Source organism: Eucalyptus grandis, chromosome 5 (assembly GCF_016545825.1).
Source record: "Eucalyptus grandis isolate ANBG69807.140 chromosome 5, ASM1654582v1, whole genome shotgun sequence".
Lineage (NCBI taxonomy): Eukaryota > Viridiplantae > Streptophyta > Magnoliopsida > Myrtales > Myrtaceae > Eucalyptus > Eucalyptus grandis.
The window spans coordinates 32175905-32184321 of NC_052616.1; the positions used below are offsets into that span (position 1 = coordinate 32175905).

General features: G+C 38.9%; 1 non-coding gene across 1 annotated transcript; it reads left to right on the plus strand.

Moving 5' to 3' along the window:
- The first annotated feature begins 8119 nt into the window (after positions 1–8119).
- On the plus strand, positions 8120–8192 carry TRNAM-CAU. Its single transcript has one exon. It is a non-coding gene; the product is annotated as a tRNA-Met (tRNA).
- Positions 8193–8417: the final 225 nt, after the last annotated feature.

The following is an 8417-nucleotide window of genomic DNA, read 5'->3' on the forward strand; positions in this document are numbered from 1 at the left end:
AAATACTTGAGTATTGAATGGAGAAAATCCATTCAAATAGCTTGGCGGCATGATATATGATGATTGCATCTACATTAAAAAAAAATGACCCCATTACCATAATGCAATTAAATTATCACAATGATTGTAACTTTTGAGAAAGTGTTTTCTACCATTATAAAGAGGCATGGTAACTTGAAAAATATACAAACCGATTGATCACCAATTAAACTCAACTATTCAATACCTGATTAGGAAATTGGCAAAATCCATTCATAATCCCTGATGGCATGATGTATGGTGGTTGTTGCATCTATACAAAATTTTTTACCATATTAGTAAAATGTAAATAAAAATGAAAAGCTAAGAGCAACATACCTGATTATGAAAATTCATGGTAGGACCACCAATGTTGCTGGGATAAAGGATACTTTGAAACTGATTTTGACTGAGCATTATGCAACATAAACAGAAAATTTAACTGAGCATATTAACCAAAATAATATGTTACCTCGATTGTCTATTTGCAGTAGGGGCATTCCTTTAATAGGTTTTTTCTTCTTTTTCTCAGTTTAACTTTTTAATCTTCCATAACTTATTCCCTTTCCTTTCCTTCGATGGGGGTCTAATATCAAGATATTGCACAAAGAAGCCTCATTATCACCTTCATCACCAGTATCATTAGCCCAGGCCATACTTGAATTGTATGATGAAATTTGACCCTTCCTTATTTTCATATTCTCCCTCACTATTTGCATAGTGTTTACATCTTTGGCACCCAAACTCATCAGCTCAAAAGATTCTTGGATTAATGTGCAAAATCGATTAAATGTAGATGGACTAGGTGGCAAAGCCTCATCATTCAATCCAATAGCCCATCTTTTCTTTGCTCTATCCACCAACTCGGAACCATCGATGTTTATCCAAGCCAAGAGGGAAATTGGGCATTATAGTCGATGGATCATTTTCAATGAATAACTATCAATGGGAGACCATTCGAAATGTCGTGAATGACCAGCTGATGAAGTTTCAAAATGATTATTTTCTGGTCAAGGGAGGAGCTCGAATTTGAAGATTCAAGAATGCAGAAGGCCGAAGATTAAAGGAATTTAATTCCCGTGTTAATAAAGGCTTTTATTAAGTTATTATGTGTCTTTACTGTCATGCAGTCCAAGAGTCGACAGTTTCGGTTTCTAGGCTATTAAGGTCTGTTTTTAATATGTATTAAGGTGTCGGTTTCTAGGCTATTAAGGTCTGTTTTTAATATGTATTAAGGTGTCAGTTTCTAGGCTATTAAGGTCGGTTTTTAATATGTATTAACTCTAAAATCCTCCTATAAAGAGGGGAAAACTATCCAATGTAAGGCATACGAATTTTATGAATGAGAATTGTGAGATTTCCTCTGCTTGAGTGAATTCCTTTTGAGAGTGGATAACTCCTTTAGGTTTCTTTATCCTTGGAGCGTAGATCACTCCTCGGTGGTGAACCAAGAAGCCCTTTATCCTTGGCTGGTGGAATCTTTAAGCCTCGGTGGTGAGCTTCTCCTATCCCGAAGTCCTTTATCCCCTGGCTGGTGGAAGCTTTAGGCCTTGGTGGTGAACTTCGTAGATCTCGATCCTCATCCTTGGTTGGTGGCGCTGCCTTTATACCTTGGAAGGAGATTGTTTTTATCTATTCTTATTCCTTTCCATTTCTTCCCCGTATACACTACTCCATACACTTAACCACAAAAATCCCCTCTGAAAAATCTCTGTTCTTGAATCACTCAACCCATCACGCATCAAAATATTGGTATCAGAGCTCCAGGTTCACCTCATTTGAGTGATTCCTTTGTTTCTTTTGTTACAAATTCCTTATGGATGAACAAGTTCCTAGAGGCTCGACTCTGGAGCAAGCGCACAACGAAAGGCGAGATCGTGCAATCCAAAATCTTCAACAACAAATGGAGCGAGTCCTCAATCTTCTAGAGAATCCGGCGAGACAAGGACAACCAGCAAGGCGTCCCAATGAACGGCATCGGCGTGACGATTCTGAATCTCTCAAAATTCTGATGTCGATTCCGAGTCCACTGGAGACAACCGAACGATTCTGCACTCTAGTGATTCTGAATCTCCAATTCGAAGACGAAGACAGAGAGGGAGGCATAAGGAGGATGAAAGAGACATTAAAGTGGAGGTCCCCGAGTTTGACGGTAATCTTAATCCCGATGACTTTGTAGATTGGCTACACAAAACCGAACGAATTTTTGAATTCAAATCCTATTCGGATGAGAAGAAATGTAAGGTTGCTATCCTAAGGTTGACCAAATATGCTTCTCTATGGTGGGAGAATCTAAAGCATCAACGAGCAAGGGAAGGAAAAGGCCGAATCAAGTCTTGGGAAAAACTCAAGAGGTTGATGAAGAAGAGGTTCTTGCCCGACAACTATAAGCAAGATCTCTTCCTCAAACTGAACTCCCTAAGACAACATGGGATGAGCGTTGAAGAATACATTCGTGAGTTTGAACAACTCAAAATGAGGAGTGAAGTTCCAGAAGTTCCCGAGCAAACCATTGCTCGTTTTCTTGGCGGCATGAATCGAGAAATTGCTGATATGGTTGAACTTCAACCGTATTGGTCCTTTGAAGACGTATGCAAGTTAGCCATAAAAGTGGAAAAACAATTGAAGAGCAAGAGGTTTTCCTCCAGAACCTCAACAAAGGGGACATCCTATTTTAAGGGTGCTTCCTCAAGCAAGGGCGAGAGTTCGTCGACAAAAGACAGAGGCAAGGGAAAGAATGCAGAGCCTTCCAAAGAAGTCCAAAAGAAGTTTGAAGGTGATGCAAGGAAATGCTTTAAGTGCCATGGCTTTGGGCATTTACAAGCAAATTGTCCAAATCGGAGAGTTATGACTCTTCAAGAAATTGAGGAGATCAATTCGGCGCTTCAAGAGGCTGATGACAATGAAGAACAAAATATTTCCGAATCTGATCGGGAAGAAGAAGTTGTGGAGAAAGCTGATGATGGTGAGCTGTTGATCATCCGAAGAGCATTGCATGTTGAAGTTTCTGCTAATAATGAGCAAAGGGAGAATATATTTCACACGCGTTGCACTATTAATGGAAAAGTGTGTTCGGTGATCATCGATGGAGGGAGCTGCACCAATGTTGCTTCGACAATTCTTGTCGACAAATTGAAGCTTCCAACAACGAAACATCCTCAACCATACAAGCTCCAATGGCTCAATCAAGGGAATGAACTCAAGGTAACCAAACGTGTTCTTATATCATTTTCGATTGGGAAGAACTATCGAGATGACGTTGTATGTGATGTGATTCCAATGGAGGCATGCCACTTGTTATTGGGTAGACCGTGGCAATTTGATATAAATGCTATGCATGATGGTCGGAAAAACACATACTCTTCTCAGAAGGAACAGAAATGCATTACTCTTTTACCATTGAGCCCTTATTCGATACATAATAATCAACCTGGGGAGGGAAACACTTGTAAGGAAAATCTGTTCTTGAGTGAGACACGGGTTGAGAGAGCCATTAGCAAACAAAAGAATGTTTTTGCTTTGCTTGTGGTCGAGAAAAAGAGTGAGATGGAGCGAGCCATACATCCAAAAATGTATTACTTGTTGAAAGAATTTGCAGATGTGTTTCCGGAGGATTTGCCACTTGGATTACCTCCCATAAGAGGTATTGAGCATCAAATTGATTTGATCCCCGGTGCTCCGCTACCAAACAAGCCAGCTTATCGATGCAATCCGGAGGATACAAAGGAGTTGCAAAGACAAGTCAATGAACTTATTCTCAAAGGATACGTTCGGGAAAGCATGAGTCCCTGCTCTGTGCCGGCTCTACTTGTGCCTAAGAAGGATGGTACATATCGGATGTGTGTTGATAGCCGGGCCGTCAACAATATCACCATTAAGTATAGGTACCCTATACCTAGACTTGATGATATGCTAGATGAATTATATGGTTCTTCTGTATTTTCAAAGATAGATTTGCGGAGTGGTTATCATCAAATCAGAATGCGAGAAGGTGATGAATGGAAGACAGCTTTCAAGACCAAGGGAGGCCTTTATGAGTGGTTGGTTATGCCATTCGGATTATCTAATGCTCCGAGTACCTTCATGAGACTTATGAACGAGGTTCTTCGTTCCTTTATTGGTCAATTTGTCGTTGTTTATTTCGACGATATTCTTGTTTATAGTAGGAATGAGGAGGAGCATATTTCTCATCTAACACAGGTCTTTAATGTCTTGAGAGAACGAAAACTATATGCTAAAATGGAGAAATGTGAGTTCTTCTCTCCAAGCATTGTGTTTCTTGGTTATGTGGTTTCCAAAGATGGAATCTCTGTTGATCAAGCCAAGGTAGAAGCTATGAAGACTTGGCCGGTTCCAAAATCTATTTCTGATGTAAGAAGTTTTCATGGACTTGTTTCTTTTTATCGACGGTTCGTCAAAAATTTTAGTACCGTCATGGCTCCTATAACTGAATGCATGAAGAATGGTGCTTTTGAATGGACAAAGACTGCTCAAAACGCCTTTGAGGTAATCAAGCAGAAACTCTGTGAGTCTCCTATTCTTGCACTTCCTGATTTTGATAAAGTATTTGAAGTTGAGTGTGATGCACGTGGAGTTGGTATTGGTGCTGTTCTGGTGCAAGCACAAAAACCATTGGCATATTTCAGCGAGAAGTTATCTGATTCCAAGAGGAATTATTCAACTTATGACAAAGAGTTCTATGCCATTGTTCGAGCTCTTGATAATTGGAGTCATTATTTGAGGCCAAAGCAATTTGTCCTTCATTCTGATCATGAGGCGCTTAAGTTTATTAGTGGCCAACGCAAGCTTAATTCGAGACATGCAAAATGGGTAGAATTTCTTCAATCCTTTTCTTTTGTCTCGAAATATAAACCCGGGCACACTAATGTGGTAGCAGATGCTTTATCAAGAAGATATTCTATGCTTGCGGTTCTGGACTCAAGGATTCTCGGATTTCAATCAATGAAAGCACTTTATTCTGAAGATGTGGAGTTCTCATCCATCATCAACAATTGCAAGCGAGGAGTTCAAGGTATATATTCTTTGCAAGATGGGTTTTTTTTAAAGGAAATCAATTATGTGTGCCGAAGAGTTCTTTACGCGAATTGCTGATTCGAGAAGCGCATGGTGGAGGATTGGCTGGTCATTTTGGGATTAACAAAACTCTTGAGGTTCTTCAAGAGCATTTCTATTGGCATTTCTATTGGCCAAGAGCATTCCAATAATAATGGTTTCCATTTTTTCAAATGAACGATTTGAAGACCTATTGATTCTAACAACTGATTGCAGAGTTGATCATTCGGACCTTTCAATTCATAGACGTGGATCTCGGACCTATGAATGGGGGTATTCCCGAAACTCACAAAGAAAAAGGAAGTGAGTTAGACAAAAAGAAGAAACTTGGACAAAAAGAGAAGTAACTTGGACAAAACGAAACGAAGTGACTTAGACAAATCTTTTTTGTCGATAACCTCAGACCAATCAATCGAATATTGATTAATACGTAATCGATCGAAGACTACTTGAAAACGGCTCTTCTGCTTAGAAACGAAATGTTCCAAATGTTCCTGGAAATTCCTGCTCCCATTGGACCATTTGTATCTATATGCATTAGGATCCCGATTCACGGATCTCTCGGTTCGAGAAATAAAAATAAGAGGATTGAACCATTTCTTCTGACTCTTTTTCAAATTCGATAAATGTTGGTTGATCGTATATTTCATTATCGTTCTATGATTCAAAGTATCATTTCCTATTTGATCCCTTTGAATTCCATATTCGAAGTTGCGATCGGATCTATTCATTAAAAAGAATCGATTCCATACATTTCTTATGTACCCATAGGTGCTATATTGGATTTGAATCAGATTTCGGATCCATCTATATTGATTGACTGCCTCCATTATGTTGTTGCTAGCAAATACCACTATTTTTGGTTTTGGATCTTCCAAATCATTCGCAGGAGATCCGGACCCATTTTTTTCTGATCCTTCGATAAAAAGATTCATTCTCTTCATAAAAAGAGGAGGTAGAACCAATAAAGATTTCTTTTTCGATTCATCCCTGGAGTTGAATACCTCATTCAAGAATTGTTTTTGATCCAATACGTAAGAATCCATAGAAAAGGCAAATCCCTTATGATACACCAGATCCGGCTCGCTTATTGATAGAGTGAATAGATCTGCCATTTCTTGAAATCTCTCTTCGATTCAAAATCGTGGTGTAACGTGTATCCCCCTGTTCCGGTCATGGAACAGATGAAATAAATCAAAAATGTATTTTTGTTCAAGAATGAAATCTTATGGGAACTGTGCATATCCAGTTCATCCTTCGGAACCATATCACATCCCGGATCTGATGAAATAGGATGAATTGAGACGGTATTTTGTAAATACGTAATTATCTTGAATATATTAACTATTTCTTTATTTTCCGATCGCCCGGAAGGGACAAAAGAAACATCTTGTTCTTTCTTCAACAATTTCTGATCTCTAGTGGACCTCTCGTAGGATTCGAACCCAGATGAAGTTCGACCATCTGTCGAGAGAAAAAGAAAGAATGGATCTTGTAGGATTCCCAAGAAATTCTTCGATTTCCTCCGGAAGCAGATGATTCTTCATCTCCTTCTCACGTTCCGTGAATAGCCGGGAATATCCAGAAAGGCATTTAGAGAATCGGTCCGATTCTAGCTCTGTTCGTTCCGTTTGAAGAAAGGAAGGATCCCAAAGAATCGATCTTTCTTTTAGTTGTTGAATCTCTTTGATTGATCAATGTGTGATATTCGAATCCTCATTACTAATGGAATCGAAATGATCTCTGGATTGATCAGAAGATCCTTTCAATTGGCTAGAATCCGTTACTTGAACGAAACTAGATCTTGTAGAATCATATTGAATATTTGACGATACATTCCGTACCTTGCTAAAAAAACCGATCCTTGTTTACCAACCACACATTGTCTAACCAAATCCAATTCTCTCTCGATATGTTCCTCAAAAATCCGATTCGGGCGGATTCTTCCCCCAACTAACGAAGAGATCTTGGCGGAATTGCCACATATGAAATTGAGCACAATTTTGCAAAGAAATAGCCCACTTCTTTCTCGAGAAGAGATGGGAAATAGGCTCAATATCATTTGATTGAATAGTTGACCCAGCTCCTTGTTGTTTGAAGAAACCCTCCACTTCAATTGGTATTTTTTCACGAAAAGCAAACATGAGATAACAAATCCAGTCTTTAACTAAGATTTCGAATAGCTGTCGCGAATTCAAGTTAATTATGTTTCGTCTCTTACTCGGAGAAAGACGATCCAAAAATTCCCAATCATGGTCCTTGCAGATCGGATCATCCATATAATATACAAAAAGAAACTCCAGATAGTTGATATCTTTTCTTTGAATGAGATCTCAATTCCAGCGACGGTTTCATTAGATATCTTACAACTAGAATCCCTCTTTTTTCCGATCCAGTTCCTCCACCACCGCGAACCCCAGTTCGATTCAGGCATGATACACTTTTTCGTTATTGGGAGAACCCAAGTACTTTTTCGGATCCAGGAAACAGCTCTCAGAGATCTTTTTTCCTTTTGGAAGATAGAGGAGCGAAACAATCAACCTATTGATATTGGAAGACCCAAAAGATTCTTCCAATGTATCATTTCTGGGTCCAATGGAATTCATAGGTATAGGAAGAAGCCCTGTCAAATAGAGATTTTTTCTTTCGACCATATTTCGAATGTTAATACGATATAGAAGGACCGCTACTACAAATAGTACTACACCCTTGATCGTGAAATATCGATTGCTTGTTGAACCCTGTGAATTGCGTGAAAGTAGGATACTCCAAATTCGGGGTCCAAGAGTTTTATAAAACGTTCTTGGTGGAAAAAATGTGAATGAAAGATCCCACGGAATTGAATTGGGTCCATGAATCTAAGAAATGGTGAGAATTCTTGATCTCTCTCAATATCTCTCTCAATTCAAAAATCCAGGATTTGAATTGATGTCCTTTCATTGATTTCTCCTAAATTGCATTGATTTCTCCTAAAGATTTCATTTCAATTGGAATTTGGTTATTCACCATGTACGAGGATCCCCGCTAAGCATCCATGGCTGAATGGTTAAAGCGCCCAACTCATAATTGGCGATTCGTAGGTTCAATTCCTACTGGATGCACGCCAATGGGACCCTACAATAAGTCTATTGGAATTGGCTCTGTATCAATGGAATCTGATCATCCATACATAACGAATTGATGTGGTATATTCATATCATAACATATGAACAAACAGTAAGAACTCCAATTCTTATTGAGACTCGAACTCATAGGGAAGAAAATCGATTTATGGATGGAATCAAATATGCAGTATTTACAGACAAAAGTATTCGGTTATTGGGGAA